An 18,820-nucleotide genomic window follows, 5' to 3' on the forward strand; every position below is an offset into this window, starting at 1 on the left:
TATAATAAAATAAATTTAAAAAAATTATATATATATATATATATATATGTATATATATATATATATATATATAAATATATATATATATAAATATATATATATCTATATATATATATATATATATATAATATTTCTTATATATATATATAATATATATATATATATATATATACACATATATATATATATATATATATATATATATATATATATATATATATATATATATATATATATATATATATATATATATATATATGAAATACTTGACTTGGTGAATTCTAGCTGTAAATCTTGACCTTTAAATAGAGCTTTTTCACTGCATGGTACCCACTCTGCTTACAATTGTTGCCTCTAAATTGGCCACAGGCCGATACAAGGTATTATTTCTAGTACCTCCTTAGCTGGGGTTCCAAATGTGCTATTGTCAGGCTTGGACTAAGGAAGGGACTCAGATGCAGAGATGGGATTCTTAGTAACGCTTTTATTTTGAAAACTCTTTAACCTCCAGAGCAGAGTAATTCAAATACTATGGGTAACAAAAAACGGACAGCGAAAAAAGGTTCCAAAAAGGGAATAACCGAAAATCACTCCTAAAAAGGAGGAAAATACAAAAATAAAGACAAACTATAATTAGCGCCGTATCTGCTGTGAAAACTTAACAAAAAACGCTCCAAAAGGAGGAAGAAAACAATGACTATTAAAATTTCTACTCTAATCTTAGTCTAATAAATGTAAACGAAAAATCACTCCAAAACTTTGAGGAAGGAACATCATTTCGGAAAAAACCATAACTCACCACTGCGGTTGAAAAAAGGCTAGACAACAAAAGTCGCTCTGAGGGAGGAGAAAAAGTTAAACTCTAAATTACAGCGTGGGAAATTCTGGATCCAAGGGAGTAGACGTGGGACGAGGCAAGGCATGGACATGAACATGAACATGGATGCTAGACAGGCACGAAAGCTCGAGACAATCTGGCACAGAACAAGGGGAGGCATGGGCTTACCGTATATGGAACATGAGGGTAATGGGAAACAGGTGGAAACACAAGGTGACACAAGAGGAAGGACCCGTGATCTGAAACAAGAGGAGTTGCTTTTCAAAATAAAACATGCAAATCACAAGACAGAAAAAACCAAGACAAGACTTCCCTCACCGCGGTGTGACAGCTATGTACAAAATGGGTGCTGTAAACCACTGTAAAAACAACCTTAGTCCGGTTTTCTCCACAGTTGCACCCCTCTTGAATAACACCCCTTGAGTGTTTGTTTGTTTGTTCGAAATGGAGCATTCAATGCAGTCGTTTTTTTTTGGAGTTCGAAGCATTTAATTATCCAGAAGGTCTCGCTAATGAAGAGAGTGAGAGAGGATAAACCCAACTCGTGATTGATGAAGTCATCAGTGTAGAATAGTAAATGTATCTGTAATCCAATTTATCTATACGGAACATTCGGTCTGGTAAAGAGGCCTACTGCGTTCCCAAATGGTACACATTAAGTGAGGGTCAGGAAGTCTAACTCCTTTGCACAATGGAAATTCAGTGCAGCAAAAAATGTAAAAGGTTTTCTTTAAAAAAATATATATATATTTTAGCTGTTTACACAAAGGCTTAGCAGTTTTGTGTTTTCTTTGGTACCTACCAAAATCTGAGCTTAAAATCGTGGTGTGTACCAAACCGTTACATCCAAAGTTTAAAAACCAGGATCCCAGACTATAGTGTTTAGTTTAATTAATGACAACAGTCTTATCTCCAGTCTCTGGAGAAAAATCACTGGGTTTCTTCGCCAGCTCATTATTTCCTGGTAAGGTGGGGTAATGTTTCACAGTCATGGTTATTAGTTGCCCAGCATGCCAAGAGACAATGGTCTTGTTTAAGACCAACAGATTGTGGACACAGGCTGAGAAATTTCACATTGCAAGAAAATTGGGGCAACGTTTTTTATGTACCCCAGATTTCGAGCTGAACAACAACAAGCTCACTAAAATTTTGTTTTACAGATCCACACTTTGCAATAATGATGCAAGAGCATCATTATTTTCAGGAGGAACAGTGTGGTTTTCGTCCTGGTCGTGGAACTGTGGACCAGCTCTATACTCTCGGCAGGGTCCTTGAGGGTGCATGGGAGTTTGCCCAACCAGTCAACATGTGCTTTGTGGACTTGGAGAAGGCATTCGACCGTGTCCCTCAGGAAGTCCTGTGGGGAGTGCTCAGAGAGTATGGGGTATCGGACTGTCTGATTTTGGCGGTCCGCTCCCTGTATGATCAGTGCCAGAGCTTGGTCCGCGTTGCCGGCAGTAAGTCGGACACGTTTCCAGTGAGGGTTGGACTCCGCCAAGGCTGCCCTTTGTCACCGATTCTGTTCATAACTTTTATGGACAGAATTTCTAGGCGCAGTCAAGGCGTTGAGGGGATCCGGTTTGGTGGCTGCAGGATTAGGTCTCTGCTTTTTGCAGATGATGTGGTCCTGATGGCTTCATCTGGCCAGGATCTTCAGCTCTCGCTGGATCGCTTCGCAGCCGAGTGTGAAGCGACTGTGATGAGAATCAGCACCTCCAAGTCCGAGTCCATGGTTCTCGCCCGGAAAAGGGTGGAGTGCCATCTCCAGGTTGGGGAGGAGACCCTGCCCCAAGTGGAGGAGTTCAAGTACCTCGGATTCTTGTTCACGAGTGAGGGAAGAGTGGATCGTGAGATCGACAGGCGGATCGGTGCGGCATCTTCAGTAATGCGGACGCTGTATCGAGCCGTTGTGGTGAAGAAGGAGCTGAGCCGGAAGGCAAAGCTCTCAATTTACCGGTCGATCTACGTTCCCATCCTCACCTATGGTCATGAGCTTTGGGTTATGACCGAAAGGACAAGATCACGGGTACAAGCGGCCGAAATGAGCTTCCTCCGCCGGGTGGCAGGGCTCTCCCTTAGAGATAGGGTGAGAAGCTCTGTCATCCGGGGGGAGCTCAAAGTAAAGCCGCTGCTCCTCCACATCGAGAGGAGCCAGATGAGGTGGTTCGGGCATCTGGTCAGGATGCCACCCGAACGCCTCCCAAGGGAGGTGTTTAGGGCACGTCCGACTGGTAGGAGGCCACGGGGAAGACCCAGGACACGTTGGGAAGACTATGTCTCCCGGCTGGCCTGGGAACGCCTCGGGATCCCCCGGGAGGAGCTGGACGAAGTGGCTGGGGAGAGGGAAGTCTGGGCTTCCCTGCTTAGGCTGCTGCCCCCGCGACCCGACCTCGGATAAGCGGAAGAAGATGGATGGATGGATGGATGCAAGAGCAGGGTTGTCCCACATATTCATCATTCCCCGCCTGTACTTTAAAGCCAACTTTTTTAATGTTCATTACCTCATCACGCTAGGTGACAGAAGTTTGATGCTAATCCTGCTTTGTCATCTTTGGTAACATTTTGAAAAGCTACAAAAGTGTGGAGGCGATCAGTCGCTCAGCCAGAGGTTTAGCAGACGTTAAGGGAGTGAAAGCAGCTCTCAGAACTACAGACTTGACAGGAACGCTACTGTTCTAAGACCCGGTTGCTAGTTCTTGTCACTCTATCACACTTTGACATTACCGCAGGGTGTCTGGCACAACTGGAAAGGACATTTGGGAGCTTGGAGAAAAGTCACAGTCATCTTGCATGTCTGTCAAGTACTTGATCAAGATGTGATTTGAAGGTTTCATTGCATAGACAGCTGTGGTGTGTCCTTTTTTGCATTCAGTGAGGCCACAGTGAGCCGTAGAAATGTCAGTTGAGGAGCATAACTCCTTCCGAAATGTTCTAAAAGCTTGTCCTTAAATCATTGTGCTCTGCCTAAAAACGTTAAAGTTCCTTGTGGTCTACATAACATGTAATGGTGGTTCTTTGGTCAAACTTTTGCAAAGATGATGATTTACAGATCACCTTCAAGCCGCTTTCTGACTGTCTCTTTAGTGTGGGCGTCTTTTCCTCGTCATCTACATTACAGTTTTTAGCAATTCCATATAAAGGCTACTGACGGATAAATGTTTGAACGAGAGTGGACCTTTGATATAAAAACTTAATTGGTTTTTCAGCGTGTTTCGCCAACCGTTCATGTAGTGAATAACGGATTCTGGCTTCAACAAAAGTCCCTACATAACAAGAGGGTAATAGCGCAACGATCTCGTTAACATTACAGCAATAGTAAATGTCAACTCTGAACACGCGCACGGACACAAGTCTCGTTGGTTCTCTCTCTCAAAAAAAGGAAATGCATTTTACTTTGTGTCTTGGAATCTGTGCTGAGCACTCTTGGGAGTTTCAGAGGTATAAACGAGCAGTGGTTTCACGTACACAAACGAGCAGTGTGAGGAAAATTCCATATCAGCTTTTGTCCAGGTAGTGCCTTCTCCTTCGCTGTAATACAATTTTTCGGTGTCATCACATTTAGACTTGCCAAGGAACAAATCCCTAGCCGCTGATAACATCTTCAAAGTGAAGGTGCAGCAAGCCAGAGGCTGAAAGGCTTGCCAGTTAATACCCCATGTTGAGCCTAAAGGCTGGTACACAAATAAAAACCTTAAGATGTTTTTTTTTATCTGTTACAGACCTCACACATAAAGACAAAAAAAAAAGTAATCAGGAAGTTGAGCATTTGTTACCTATATAGTCCAGTGGTAAATTATGGTTGTCACTAGATTTCCATGTTGGATTTTTAAGAAATGTATTTGTTGAGTATCCAGTAATGGCCTTTACCTGAAGGGCTGGACCGTTTATGCCCACCAGTCAATATATCTTGAGATGTCCTTTAACTGCCTAAGGGCTCTTTTGACCGAAAGCCTTGAAAGTTGGTGCCCACTTTTGAGCCGATGTCTACTGGCCCCTTAGCTCCCATATGGTCTAGCGGTGAGGATTCCTGGTTTTCACCCAGGCGGCCCGGGTTCGACTCCCGGTATGGGAACTAAATTTTCATATTGGTCTAAGGCAACCTTTGACTGACAGGCTTGCCAGGTAATGCTTACAATCTGCCATTGTCTGAGTTACCACTTTGTTAAGTACCTAACTTCAGAGTCACCATGTTTTCAATGTAGATGTGTGGGATCTATATGCTGGGATTGTCTAACAGCGACCTTTAACTGAAGGGCTGGAACGTTCATGCCCACCAGTGAGTTTACATCTTGAGATTCTCTTTACCTACCTAAGGCAGCTTTTGACCGAAAGCCTTGAATGTTGGTGCCCACTTTTCAGCCAATGTCAGAAGTCCCAGAGGGTCCCATATGGTCTAGCGGTGAGGATTCCTGGTTTTCACCCAGGCGGCCCGGGTTCAACTCCCGGTATGGGAACTACATTTTCATATTGGTCTAAGGCAACCTTTGACTGACAGGCTTGCCAGGTAATGCTTACAATCTGCCATTATCTGAGTTACCACTTTGTTAAGTACCTAACTTCAGAGTCACCATGTTTTCATTGTAGATGTGTGGGATCTATATGCTGGGATTGTCTAACAGCGATCTTTAACTAAAGGGCTGGAACGTTCATGCCCACCAGTGAGTTTACATCTCGAGATTCTCTTTACCTACCTCAGGCATCTTTTGACCGGAAGCCTTGAATGTTGGTGCCCTCTTTTCAGCCAATGTCAGAAGACCCACAGGCTCCCATATGGTCTAGCGGTGAGGATTCCTGGTTTTCACCCAGGCGGCCCGGGTTCGACTCCCGGTATGGGAGGTAATTTTTCATATTGGTCAAAGGCAACCTTTGACTGAAAGGCTTGCCAAGCAATTCAATAACTCAGTAACTCACACAATATGCCATTGTCTGAATTACTACTTTGTTAAGCACCTAACTTCAAAGTCACCTGGTATTCATTGTTGATGTGTGGGATCTATATACTTGGATTGTCTAACAGCGACCTTTAACTGAAGGGCTGGAACGTTCATGCCCACCAGTGAATTTACATTTTGAGATTTCTTTTAACTACCTAAGGCATCTTTTGACCGAAATCCCTAAATGTTGGTGCCCTCTTTTCAACCAAGTCTGAGGTTCACTCAGCTCTCATATGGTCTAGTGGTAAGGATTCCTGGTTTTCACCCAGGCGGCCCAGATTCGACTCCCGGTATGGGAACTGCATTTTCATATTGGTCTAAGGCAACCTTTGACTGAAAGGCTTGCCAGGTAATGCTTACAATCTGCCATTGTCTGAGTTACCACTTTGTTAAGTACCTAACTTCAGAGTCACCATGTTTTCATTGTAGATGTGTGGGATCTATACGCTGAGATTGTCTAACAGCGACCTTTAACTGAAGGGCTGGAATGTTCATGCCCACCAGTGAACTTACATCTTGAGATTCTCTTTACCTACCTAAGGCATCTTTTGACCGGAAGCCTTGAATGTTGGTGCCCACTTTTCAGCCAATGTCAGAAGACCCAGAGGCTCCCATATGGTCTAGCGGTGAGGATTCCTGGTTTTCACCCAGGCGGCCCGGGTTCGACTTCCGGTATGGCAACTACATTTTCATATTGGTCTAAGGCAACCTTTGACTGACAGGCTTGCCAGGTAATGCTTACAATCTGCCATTGTCTGAGTTACCACTTTGTTAAGTACCTAACTTCAGAGTCACCATGTTTTCATTGTAGATATGTGGGATTTATATGTTGGGATTGTCTAACAGCGACCTTTAACTGAAGGGCTGGAACGCTCATGCCCACCAGTGAATTTACATCTTGAGATTCTCTTTACCTACCTAAGGCATCTTTTGACTGGAAGCCTTGGATGTTGGTGCCCACTTTTCAGCCAATGTCAGAAGGCCCAGAGGCTCCCATATGGTCTAGCGGTGAGGATTCCTGGTTTTCACCCAGGCGGCCCGGGTTCGACTCCCGGTATGGGAAGTAATTTTTCATATTGGTCAAAGGCAACCTTTGACTGAAAGGCTTGCCAAACAATGCAATAACTCAGTAACTCAGACAATCTGCCATTGTCTGAATTACTACTTTGTTAAGCACCTAACCTCAAAGTCACCAAGTATTCATTGTTGATGTGTGGGATCTATATACTTGGATTGTCTAACAGCGACCTTTAACTGAAGGGCTGGAACGCTCATGCCCACCAGTGAATTTACATCTTGAGATTCTCTTTACCTACCTCAGGCATCTTTTGACCGGAAGCCTTGAATGTTGGTGCCCTCTTTTCAGCCAATGTCAGAAGACCCACAGGCTCCCATATGGTCTAGCGGTGAGGATTCCTGGTTTTCACCCAGGCGGCCCGGGTTCGACTCCCGGTATGGGAAGTAATTTTTCATATTGGTCAAAGGCAACCTTTGACTGAAAGGCTTGCCAAGCAATTCAATAACTCAGTAACTCACACAATATGCCATTGTCTGAATTACTACTTTGTTAAGCACCTAACTTCAAAGTCACCTGGTATTCATTGTTGATGTGTGGGATCTATATACTTGGATTGTCTAACAGCGACCTTCAACTGAAGGGCTGGAACGTTCATGCCCACCAGTGAATTTACATTTTGAGATTTATTTTAACTACCTAAGGCATCTTTTGACCAAAATCCCTAAATGTTGGTGCCCTCTTTTCAACCAAGTCTGAGGTTCACTCAGCTCTCATATGGTCTAGTGGTAAGGATTCCTGGTTTTCACCCAGGCGGCCCGGATTCGACTCCCGGTATGGGAACTGCATTTTCATATTGGTCTAAGGCAACCTTTGACTGACATGCTTGCCAGGTAATGCTTACAATCTGCCATTGTCTGAGTTACCACTTTGTTAAGTACCTAACTTCAGAGTCACCATGTTTTCATTGTAGATGTGTGGGATCTATACGCTGAGATTGTCTAACAGCGACCTTTACCTGAAGGGCTGGAATGTTCATGCCCACCAGTGAACTTACATCTTGAGATTCTCTTTACCTACCTAAGGCATCTTTTGACCGGAAGCCTTGAATGTTGGTGCCCACTTTTCAGCCAATGTCAGAAGTCCCAGAGGCTCCCATATGGTCTAGCGGTGAGGATTCCTGGTTTTCACCCAGGCGGCCCGGGTTCGACTTCCGGTATGGCAACTACATTTTCATATTGGTCTAAGGCAACCTTTCGACTGACAGGCTTGCCAGGTAATGCTTACAATCTGCCATTGTCTGAGTTACCACTTTGTTAAGTACCTAACTTCAGAGTCACCATGTTTTCATTGTAGATATGTGGGATTTACATGTTGGGATTGTCTAACAGCGACCTTTAACTGAAGGGCTGGAACGCTCATGCCCACCAGTAAATTTACATCTTGAGATTCTCTTTACCTACCTAAGGCATCTTTTGACTGGAAGCCTTGAATGTTGGTGCCCACTTTTCAGCCAATGTCAGAAGTCCCAATAGCTCCCATATGGTCTAGCGGTGAGGATTCCTGGTTTTCACCTAGGTGGCCCGAGTTCAACTCCCGTTATGGGAAGACATTTTTCATATTGGTCAAAGGCAACCTTTGACTGAAAGGCTTGCCAGGTAATGCTCACAATCTGCCATTGTCTGAGTTACCACTTTGTTAAGTACCTAACTTCAGAGTCACCAGGTTTTCATTGTAGATGTGTGGGATTTATATGCTGGGATTGTCTAACAGCGACCTTTAACTGAAGGGCTGGAACGTCCATGCCCACCAGTGAGTTTACGTCTTGAGATTCTCTTTACCTACCTAAGGCATCTTTTGACTGGAAGCCTTGAATGTTGGTGCCCACTTTTCAGCCAATGTCAGAAGGCCCAGAGGCTCCTATATGGTCTAGCGGTGAGGATTACTGGTTTTCACCCAGGCGGCCCGGGTTCGACTCCCGGTATGGGAAGTAATTTTTCATATTGGTCAAAGGCAACCTTTGACTGAAAGGCTTGCCAAACAATGCAATAACTCAGTAACTCAGACAATCTGCCATTGTCTGAATTACTACTTTCTTAAGCACCTAAATTCAAAGTCACCAAATATTCATTGTTGATGTGTGGGATCTATATACTTGGATTGTTTAACAGCGACCTTTAACTGAAGAGCTGGAACGTTCATGCCCACCAGTGAATTAGCATTTTGAGATTTCCTTTAACTACCAAAAGCATCTTTTGACCTAAATCCCTGAATGTTGGTGCCCTCTTTTCAGCCAATGTCTGAGTTTTACCAGGCACCCATATGTTCTCGCGTTGAGATTCCTGGTTTTCACCCAGGCAGCCTGGTTTCGACTCCCGGTACAGGAACTAGCTTTTCATATTGGTCTAAGGCAACCTTTGACTGACAGGCTTGCCAGGTAATGCTCACAATCTGCCATTGTCTGAGTTACCACTTTGTTAAGTACCTAACTTCAGAGTCACCATGTTTTCATGGTAGATGTGTGGGATCTATATGCTGGGATTGTCCAACAGCGACCTTTAACTGAAGGGCTGGAACGTTCATGCCCACCAGTGAATTTACATCTTGAGATTCTTTTTACCTACCTAAGGCATCTTTTGACCGGAAGACTTGAATGTTGGTGCCCACTTTTCAGCCAATGTCAGAAGTCCCAGAGGCTCCCATATGGTCTAGGGGTGAGGATTCCTGGTTTTCACCCAGGCGGCCCGGGTTCGACTCCCGGTATGGGAACTACATTTTCATATTGGTCTAAGGCAACATTTGACTGACAGGCTTGCCAGGTAATGCTTACAATCTGCCATTGTCTGAGTTACCACTTTGTTAAGTACCTAACTTCAGAGTCACCATGTTTTCATTGTAGATGTGTGGGATCTATACGCTGAGATTGTCTAACAGCGACCTTTACCTGAAGGGCTGGAATGTTCATGCCCACCAGTGAACTTACATCTTGAGATTCTCTTTACCTACCTAAGGCATCTTTTGACCGGAAGCCTTGAATGTTGGTGCCCACTTTTCAGCCAATGTCAGAAGTCCCAGAGGCTCCCATATGGTCTAGCGGTGAGGATTCCTGGTTTTCACCCAGGCGGCCCGGGTTCGACTTCCGGTATGGCAACTACATTTTCATATTGGTCTAAGGCAACCTTTGACTGACAGGCTTGCCAGGTAATGCTTACAATCTGCCATTGTCTGAGTTACCACTTTGTTAAGTACCTAACTTCAGAGTCACCATGTTTTCATTGTAGATATGTGGGATTTACATGTTGGGATTGTCTAACAGCGACCTTTAACTGAAGGGCTGGAACGCTCATGCCCACCAGTAAATTTACATCTTGAGATTCTCTTTACCTACCTAAGGCATCTTTTGACTGGAAGCCTTGAATGTTGGTGCCCACTTTTCAGCCAATGTCAGAAGTCCCAATAGCTCCCATATGGTCTAGCGGTGAGGATTCCTGGTTTTCACCTAGGTGGCCCGGGTTCAACTCCCGTTATGGGAAGAAATTTTTCATATTGGTCAAAGGCAACCTTTGACTGAAAGGCTTGCCAGGTAATGCTCACAATCTGCCATTGTCTGAGTTACCACTTTGTTAAGTACCTATCTTCAGAGTCACCAGGTTTTCATTGTAGATGTGTGGGATTTATATGCTGGGATTGTCTAACAGCGACCTTTAACTGAAGGGCTGGAACGTCCATGCCCACCAGTGAGTTTACGTCTTGAGATTCTCTTTACCTACCTAAGGCATCTTTTGACTGGAAGCCTTGAATGTTGGTGCCCACTTTTCAGCCAATGTCAGAAGGCCCAGAGGCTCCTATATGGTCTAGCGGTGAGGATTCCTGGTTTTCACCCAGGCGGCCCGGGTTCGACTCCCGGTATGGGAAGTAATTTTTCATATTGGTCAAAGGCAACCTTTGACTGAAAGGCTTGCCAAACAATGCAATAACTCAGTAACTCAGACAATCTGCCATTGTCTGAATTACTACTTTCTTAAGCACCTAAATTCAAAGTCACCAAATATTCATTGTTGATGTGTGGGATCTATATACTTGGATTGTTTAACAGCGACCTTTAACTGAAGAGCTGGAACGTTCATGCCCACCAGTGAATTAGCATTTTGAGATTTCCTTTAACTACCAAAAGCATCTTTTGACCTAAATCCCTGAATGTTGGTGCCCTCTTTTCAGCCAATGTCTGAGTTTTACCAGGCACCCATATGTTCTCGCGTTGAGATTCCTGGTTTTCACCCAGCCAGCCTGGTTTCGACTCCCGGTACAGGAACTAGCTTTTCATATTGGTCTAAGGCAACCTTTGACTGACAGGCTTGCCAGGTAATGCTCACAATCTGCCATTGTCTGAGTTACCACTTTGTTAAGTACCTAACTTCAGAGTCACCATGTTTTCATGGTAGATGTGTGGGATCTATATGCTGGGATTGTCCAACAGCGACCTTTAACTGAAGGGCTGGAACGTTCATGCCCACCAGTGAATTTACATCTTGAGATTCTTTTTACCTACCTAAGGCATCTTTTGACCGGAAGACTTGAATGTTGGTGCCCACTTTTCAGCCAATGTCAGAAGTCCCAGAGGCTCCCATATGGTCTAGGGGTGAGGATTCCTGGTTTTCACCCAGGCGGCCCGGGTTCGACTCCCGGTATGGGAACTACATTTTCATATTGGTCTAAGGCAACATTTGACTGACAGGCTTGCCAGGTAATGCTTACAATCTGCCATTGTCTGAGTTACCTCTTTGTTAAGTACCTAACTTCAGAGTCACCATGTTTTCATGGTAGATGTGTGGGATCTATATGCTGGGATTGTCCAACAGCGACCTTTAACTGAAGGGCTGGAACGTTCATGCCCACCAGTGAATTTACATCTTGAGATTCTCTTTACCTACCTAAGGCATCTTTTGACCGGAAGCCTTGAATGTTGGTGCCCACTTTTCAGCCAATGTCAGAAGTCCCAGAGGCTCCCATATGGTCTAACGGTGAGGATTCCTGGTTTTCACCCAGGCGGCCCGGGTTCGACTCCCGGTATGGGAACTACATTTTCATATTGGTCTAAGGCAACCTTTGACTGACAGGCTTGCCAGGTAATGCTTACAATCTGCCATTGTCTGAGTTACCACTTTGTTAAGTACCTAACTTCAGAGTCACCATGTTTTCATTGTAGATGTGTGGGATCTAAATGCTGGGATTGTCTAACAGCGACCTTTAACTGAAGGGCTGGAACGTTCATGCCCACCAGTGAGTTTACATCTTGAGATTGTCTTTACCTACCTAAGGCATCTTTTGACCGAAAGCCTTGAATGTTGGTGCCCACTTTTCAGCCAATGTCAGAAGGCCCAGAGGTTCCCATATGGTCTAGCGATGAGGATTCCTGGTTTTCACCCGATATGGGAAGACATTTTTCATATTGGTCAAAGGCAACCTTTGACTGAAAGGCTTGCCAAACAATGCAATAACTAAGTAACTCAAACAATCTGCCATTGTCTGAATTACTACTTTCTTAAGCACCTAACTTCAAAGTCACCAAGTATTCATTGTTGATGTGTGGGATCGATATACTTGGATTGTTTAACAGCGACCTTTAACTGAAGAGCTGGAACGTTCATGCCCACCAGTGAATTTACATTTTGAGATTTACTTTAACTACCAAAGGCATCTTTTGACCGAAATCCCTGAATGTTGGTGCCCTCTTTTCAGCCAATGTCTGAGTTTTACCAGCCTCCCATATGGTCCAGCGTTGAGATTCCTGGTTTTCGCCCGGTTTCGACTCCCGGTACAGGAACTAACTTTTCATATTGGTCTAAGGCAATCTTTGACTGACAGGCTTGCCAGGTAATGCTCACAATCTGCCATTGTCTGAGTTACCACTTTGTTAAGTACCTAACTTCAGAGTCACCAGCTTTTCATTGTTGATGTGTGGGATCGATATACTTGGATTGTTTAACAGCGACCTTTAACTGAAGAGCTGGAACGTTCATGCCCACCAGTAAATTTACATTTTGAGATTTCCTTTAACTACCAAAGGCATCTTTTGACCGAAATCCCTGAATGTTGGTGCCCTCTTTTCAGCCAATGTCTGAGTTTTACCAGGCTCCCATATGGTCTAGCGTTGAGATTCCTGGTTTTCACCCAGACAGCCAGGTTTCGACTCCTGGTACAGGAACTAACTTTTCATATTGGTCTAAGGCAACCTTTGACTGACTGGCTTGCCAGGTAATGCTCACAATCTGCCATTGTCTGAGTTACCACTTTGTTAAGTACCTAACTTCAGAGTCACCAGGTTTTCATTGTTTATATGTGTGATCTATATACTTGGATTGTCTAACAGCAACCTTTAACTGAAGGGCTGGAACGCTCATGCCCACCAGTGAATTTACATCTTGAGATTCTCTTTACCTACCTAAGGCATCTTTTGACTGGAAGCCTTGAATGTTGGTGCCCAATAACTCAGTAACTCAGACAATCTGCCATTGTCTGAATTACTACTTTGTTAAGCACCTATCTTCAAAGTCACCAAGTATTCATTGTTGATGTGTGGGATCTATATACTTGGATTGACTAACAGCGACCTTTAACTGAAGGGCTGGAACGTTCATGCCCACCAGTGAATTTACATTTTGAGATTTCCTTTAACTACCAAAGGCATCTTTTGACCTAAATCCCTGAATGTTGGTGCCCTCTTTTCAGCCAATGTCTGAGGTGTACCAGGCTCCCATATGGTCTAACGGTGAGGATTCCTGGTTATCACCCAGGCAGCCCGCCTTCAACTCCCTGTATGGGAAAACAAAATTCATATTGGTCTAAGGCTACATTTGACTGACAGGCTTGCCAGGTAATGCTCACAATCTGCCATTGTCTGAGTTACCACTTTGTTAAGTACCTAACTTCAGAGTCACCAGGTTTTCATTGTAGATGTGTGTGATCTATATGCTTGGATTGTCTAACAGCGACCTTTAACTGAAGGGCTGGAACGCTCATGCCCACCAGTGAATTTACATCTTGAGATTCTCTTTACCTACATCTTTTGACCGGAAGCCTTGAATGTCGGTGCCCTCTTTTCAGCCAATGTCTGAAGTACCATAGGCTCTCATATGGTTTAGCGGTGAGTATTCTTGATTTTCCCCCACACGGCCTGGGTTCGACTCCCGGTATGTGAACTAATTTTTCATATTGGTCTAAGGCAACCTTTGACTGAAAGGCTTGCCAGGTAATGCTCACAATCTGCCATTGTCTGATTTACCACTTTGTTAAGTACCTAACTTCAGAGTCACCATGTTTTCATTGTAGATGTGTGGGATCTATATGCTGGGATTGTCTAACAGCGACCTTTAACTGAAGGGCTGGAACGTTCATGCCCACCAGTGAGTTTACATCTTGAGATTCTCTTTACCTACCTAAGGCATCTTTTGACCGAAAGCCTTGAATGTTGGTGCCCACTTTTCAGCCAATGTCAGAATCCCCAGAGGCTCCCATATGGTCTAGCGGTGAGGATTCCTGGTTTTCACCCAGGCGGCCCGGGTTCGACTCCCGGTATGGGAAGACATTTTTCATATTGGTCAAAGGCAACCTTTGACTGAAAGGCTTGCCAAACAACGTAATAACTCAGTAACTCAGACAATCTGCCATTGTCTGAATTACTACTTTCTTAAGCACCTAACTTCAAAGTCACCAAGTATTCATTGTTGATGTGTGGGATCTATATACTTGGATTGTTTAACAGCGACCTTTAACTGAAGAGCTGGAACGTTCATGCCCACCAGTGAATTTACATTTTGAGATTTACTTTAACTACCAAAGGCATCTTTTGACCGAAATCCCTGAATGTTGGTGCCCTCTTTTCAGCCAATGTCTGAGTTTTACCAGCCTCCCATATGGTCCAGCGTTGAGATTCCTGGTTTTCGCCCGGTTTCGACTCCCGGTACAGGAACTAACTTTTCATATTGGTCTAAGGCAACTTTTGACTGACAGGCTTGCCAGGTAATGCTCACAATCTGCCATTGTCTGAGTTACCACTTTGTTAAGTACCTAACTTCAGAGTCACCAGGTTTTCATTGTTGATGTGTGGGATCGATATACTTGGATTGTTTAACAGCGACCTTTAACTGAAGAGCTGGAACGTTCATGCCCACCAGTAAATTTACATTTTGAGATTTCCTTTAACTACCAAAGGCATCTTTTGACCGAAATCCCTGAATGTTGGTGCCCTCTTTTCAGCCAATGTCTGAGTTTTACCAGGCTCCCATATGGTCTAGCGTTGAGATTCCTGGTTTTCACCCAGGCAGCCAGGTTTCGACTCCTGGTACAGGAACTAACTTTTCATATTGGTCTAAGGCAACCTTTGACTGACAGGCTTGCCAGGTAATGCTCACAATCTGCCATTGTCTGAGTTACCACTTTGTTAAGTACCTAACTTCAGAGTCACCAGGTTTTCATTGTTTATATGTGTGATCTATATACTTGGATTGTCTAACAGCAACCTTTAACTGAAGGGCTGGAACGCTCATGCCCACCAGTGAATTTACATCTTGAGATTCTCTTTACCTACCTAAGGCATCTTTTGACTGGAAGCCTTGAATGTTGGTGCCCACTTTTCAGCCAATGTCAGAAGTCCCAGAGGCTCCCATATGGTCTAGCGGTGAGGATTCCTGGTTTTCACCCAGGCGGCCTGGGTTCGACTCCCGGTATGGGAAGAAATTTTTCATATTGGTCAAAGGCAACCTTTGACTGAAAGGCTTGCCAAACAATGCAATAACTCAGTAACTCAGACAATCTGCCATTGTCTGAATTACTACTTTGTTAAGCACCTATCTTCAAAGTCACCAAGTATTCATTGTTGATGTGTGGGATCTATATACTTGGATTGACTAACAGCGACCTTTAACTGAAGGGCTGGAACGTTCATGCCCACCAGTGAATTTACATTTTGAGATTTCCTTTAACTACCAAAGGCATCTTTTGACCTAAATCCCTGAATGTTGGTGCCCTCTTTTCAGCCAATGTCTGAGGTGTACCAGGCTCCCATATGGTCTAACGGTGAGGATTCCTGGTTATCACCCAGGCAGCCCGCCTTCAACTCCCTGTATGGGAAAACAAAATTCATATTGGTCTAAGGCTACATTTGACTGACAGGCTTGCCAGGTAATGCTCACAATCTGCCATTGTCTGAGTTACCACTTTGTTAAGTACCTAACTTCAGAGTCACCAGGTTTTCATTGTAGATGTGTGTGATCTATATGCTTGGATTGTCTAACAGCGACCTTTAACTGAAGGGCTGGAACGCTCATGCCCACCAGTGAATTTACATCTTGAGATTCTCTTTACCTACATCTTTTGACCGGAAGCCTTGAATGTCGGTGCCCTCTTTTCAGCCAATGTCTGAAGTACCATAGGCTCTCATATGGTTTAGCGGTGAGTATTCTTGATTTTCCCCCACACGGCCTGGGTTCGACTCCCGGTATGTGAACTAATTTTTCATATTGGTCTAAGGCAACCTTTGACTGAAAGGCTTGCCAGGTAATGCTCACAATCTGCCATTGTCTGATTTACCACTTTGTTAAGTACCTAACTTCAGAGTCACCATGTTTTCATTGTAGATGTGTGGGATCTATATGCTGGGATTGTCTAACAGCGACCTTTAACTGAAGGGCTGGAACGTTCATGCCCACCAGTGAGTTTACATCTTGAGATTCTCTTTACCTACCTAAGGCATCTTTTGACCGAAAGCCTTGAATGTTGGTGCCCACTTTTCAGCCAATGTCAGAATCCCCAGAGGCTCCCATATGGTCTAGCGGTGAGGATTCCTGGTTTTCACCCAGGCGGCCCGGGTTCGACTCCCGGTATGGGAAGACATTTTTCATATTGGTCAAAGGCAACCTTTGACTGAAAGGCTTGCCAAACAACGTAATAACTCAGTAACTCAGACAATCTGCCATTGTCTGAATTACTACTTTCTTAAGCACCTAACTTCAAAGTCACCAAGTATTCATTGTTGATGTGTGGGATCTATATACTTGGATTGTTTAACAGCGACCTTTAACTGAAGAGCTGGAACGTTCATGCCCACCAGTGAATTTACATTTTGAGATTTACTTTAACTACCAAAGGCATCTTTTGACCGAAATCCCTGAATGTTGGTGCCCTCTTTTCAGCCAATGTCTGAGTTTTACCAGCCTCCCATATGGTCCAGCGTTGAGATTCCTGGTTTTCGCCCGGTTTCGACTCCCGGTACAGGAACTAACTTTTCATATTGGTCTAAGGCAACTTTTGACTGACAGGCTTGCCAGGTAATGCTCACAATCTGCCATTGTCTGAGTTACCACTTTGTTAAGTACCTAACTTCAGAGTCACCAGGTTTTCATTGTTGATGTGTGGGATCGATATACTTGGATTGTTTAACAGCGACCTTTAACTGAAGAGCTGGAACGTTCATGCCCACCAGTAAATTTACATTTTGAGATTTCCTTTAACTACCAAAGGCATCTTTTGACCGAAATCCCTGAATGTTGGTGCCCTCTTTTCAGCCAATGTCTGAGTTTTACCAGGCTCCCATATGGTCTAGCGTTGAGATTCCTGGTTTTCACCCAGGCAGCCAGGTTTCGACTCCTGGTACAGGAACTAACTTTTCATATTGGTCTAAGGCAACCTTTGACTGACAGGCTTGCCAGGTAATGCTCACAATCTGCCATTGTCTGAGTTACCACTTTGTTAAGTACCTAACTTCAGAGTCACCAGGTTTTCATTGTTTATATGTGTGATCTATATACTTGGATTGTCTAACAGCAACCTTTAACTGAAGGGCTGGAACGCTCATGCCCACCAGTGAATTTACATCTTGAGATTCTCTTTACCTACCTAAGGCATCTTTTGACTGGAAGCCTTGAATGTTGGTGCCCACTTTTCAGCCAATGTCAGAAGTCCCAGAGGCTCCCATATGGTCTAGCGGTGAGGATTCCTGGTTTTCACCCAGGCGGCCTGGGTTCGACTCCCGGTATGGGAAGAAATTTTTCATATTGGTCAAAGGCAACCTTTGACTGAAAGGCTTGCCAAACAATGCAATAACTCAGTAACTCAGACAATCTGCCATTGTCTGAATTACTACTTTGTTAAGCACCTATCTTCAAAGTCACCAAGTATTCATTGTTGATGTGTGGGATCTATATACTTGGATTGACTAACAGCGACCTTTAACTGAAGGGCTGGAACGTTCATGCCCACCAGTGAATTTACATTTTGAGATTTCCTTTAACTACCAAAGGCATCTTTTGACCTAAATCCCTGAATGTTGGTGCCCTCTTTTCAGCCAATGTCTGAGGTGTACCAGGCTCCCATATGGTCTAACGGTGAGGATTCCTGGTTATCACCCAGGCAGCCCGCCTTCAACTCCCTGTATGGGAAAACAAAATTCATATTGGTCTAAGGCTACATTTGACTGACAGGCTTGCCAGGTAATGCTCACAATCTGCCATTGTCTGAGTTACCACTTTGTTAAGTACCTAACTTCAGAGTCACCAGGTTTTCATTGTAGATGTGTGTGATCTATATGCTTGGATTGTCTAACAGCGACCTTTAACTGAAGGGCTGGAACGCTCATGCCCACCAGTGAATTTACATCTTGAGATTCTCTTTACCTACATCTTTTGACCGGAAGCCTTGAATGTCGGTGCCCTCTTTTCAGCCAATGTCTGAAGTACCATAGGCTCTCATATGGTTTAGCGGTGAGTATTCTTGATTTTCCCCCACACGGCCTGGGTTCGACTCCCGGTATGTGAACTAATTTTTCATATTGGTCTAAGGCAACCTTTGACTGAAAGGCTTGCCAGGTAATGCTCACAATCTGCCATTGTCTGATTTACCACTTTGTTAAGTACCTAACTTCAGAGTCACCATGTTTTCATTGTAGATGTGTGGGATCTATATGCTGGGATTGTCTAACAGCGACCTTTAACTGAAGGGCTGGAACGTTCATGCCCACCAGTGAGTTTACATCTTGAG

At 44.1% G+C, this 18,820-nt stretch overlaps 1 protein-coding gene and 16 non-coding genes across 18 annotated transcripts in view; all 17 read left to right on the plus strand.

Moving 5' to 3' along the window:
• The window catches only part of npffr2a (neuropeptide FF receptor 2a), a 214,176-nt gene that overhangs the window by 186,458 nt on the left and 8,898 nt on the right, over positions 1-18,820 (plus strand). The window lies entirely within an intron of this gene.
• trnae-uuc (transfer RNA glutamic acid (anticodon UUC)) lies at positions 4,839-4,910 on the plus strand. The gene has a single exon. It is a non-coding gene; the product is annotated as a tRNA-Glu (tRNA).
• Positions 5,221-5,292, plus strand: trnae-uuc (transfer RNA glutamic acid (anticodon UUC)). The gene has a single exon. It is a non-coding gene; the product is annotated as a tRNA-Glu (tRNA).
• On the plus strand, positions 5,603-5,674 carry trnae-uuc (transfer RNA glutamic acid (anticodon UUC)). Its single transcript has one exon. It is a non-coding gene; the product is annotated as a tRNA-Glu (tRNA).
• Positions 6,764-6,835, plus strand: trnae-uuc (transfer RNA glutamic acid (anticodon UUC)). The gene has a single exon. It is a non-coding gene; the product is annotated as a tRNA-Glu (tRNA).
• trnae-uuc (transfer RNA glutamic acid (anticodon UUC)) lies at positions 7,162-7,233 on the plus strand. The gene has a single exon. It is a non-coding gene; the product is annotated as a tRNA-Glu (tRNA).
• trnae-uuc (transfer RNA glutamic acid (anticodon UUC)) lies at positions 7,559-7,630 on the plus strand. The gene has a single exon. It is a non-coding gene; the product is annotated as a tRNA-Glu (tRNA).
• On the plus strand, positions 8,706-8,777 carry trnae-uuc (transfer RNA glutamic acid (anticodon UUC)). Its single transcript has one exon. It is a non-coding gene; the product is annotated as a tRNA-Glu (tRNA).
• Positions 9,485-9,556, plus strand: trnae-uuc (transfer RNA glutamic acid (anticodon UUC)). The gene has a single exon. It is a non-coding gene; the product is annotated as a tRNA-Glu (tRNA).
• trnae-uuc (transfer RNA glutamic acid (anticodon UUC)) lies at positions 10,249-10,320 on the plus strand. The gene has a single exon. It is a non-coding gene; the product is annotated as a tRNA-Glu (tRNA).
• On the plus strand, positions 10,631-10,702 carry trnae-uuc (transfer RNA glutamic acid (anticodon UUC)). Its single transcript has one exon. It is a non-coding gene; the product is annotated as a tRNA-Glu (tRNA).
• trnae-uuc (transfer RNA glutamic acid (anticodon UUC)) lies at positions 11,410-11,481 on the plus strand. The gene has a single exon. It is a non-coding gene; the product is annotated as a tRNA-Glu (tRNA).
• trnae-uuc (transfer RNA glutamic acid (anticodon UUC)) lies at positions 11,792-11,863 on the plus strand. The gene has a single exon. It is a non-coding gene; the product is annotated as a tRNA-Glu (tRNA).
• On the plus strand, positions 14,297-14,368 carry trnae-uuc (transfer RNA glutamic acid (anticodon UUC)). Its single transcript has one exon. It is a non-coding gene; the product is annotated as a tRNA-Glu (tRNA).
• trnae-uuc (transfer RNA glutamic acid (anticodon UUC)) lies at positions 15,448-15,519 on the plus strand. The gene has a single exon. It is a non-coding gene; the product is annotated as a tRNA-Glu (tRNA).
• trnae-uuc (transfer RNA glutamic acid (anticodon UUC)) lies at positions 16,603-16,674 on the plus strand. The gene has a single exon. It is a non-coding gene; the product is annotated as a tRNA-Glu (tRNA).
• On the plus strand, positions 17,754-17,825 carry trnae-uuc (transfer RNA glutamic acid (anticodon UUC)). The gene has a single exon. It is a non-coding gene; the product is annotated as a tRNA-Glu (tRNA).

Source organism: Nerophis lumbriciformis, linkage group LG20 (assembly GCF_033978685.3).
Source record: "Nerophis lumbriciformis linkage group LG20, RoL_Nlum_v2.1, whole genome shotgun sequence".
NCBI classification, from domain to species: Eukaryota; Metazoa; Chordata; class Actinopteri; order Syngnathiformes; family Syngnathidae; genus Nerophis; species Nerophis lumbriciformis.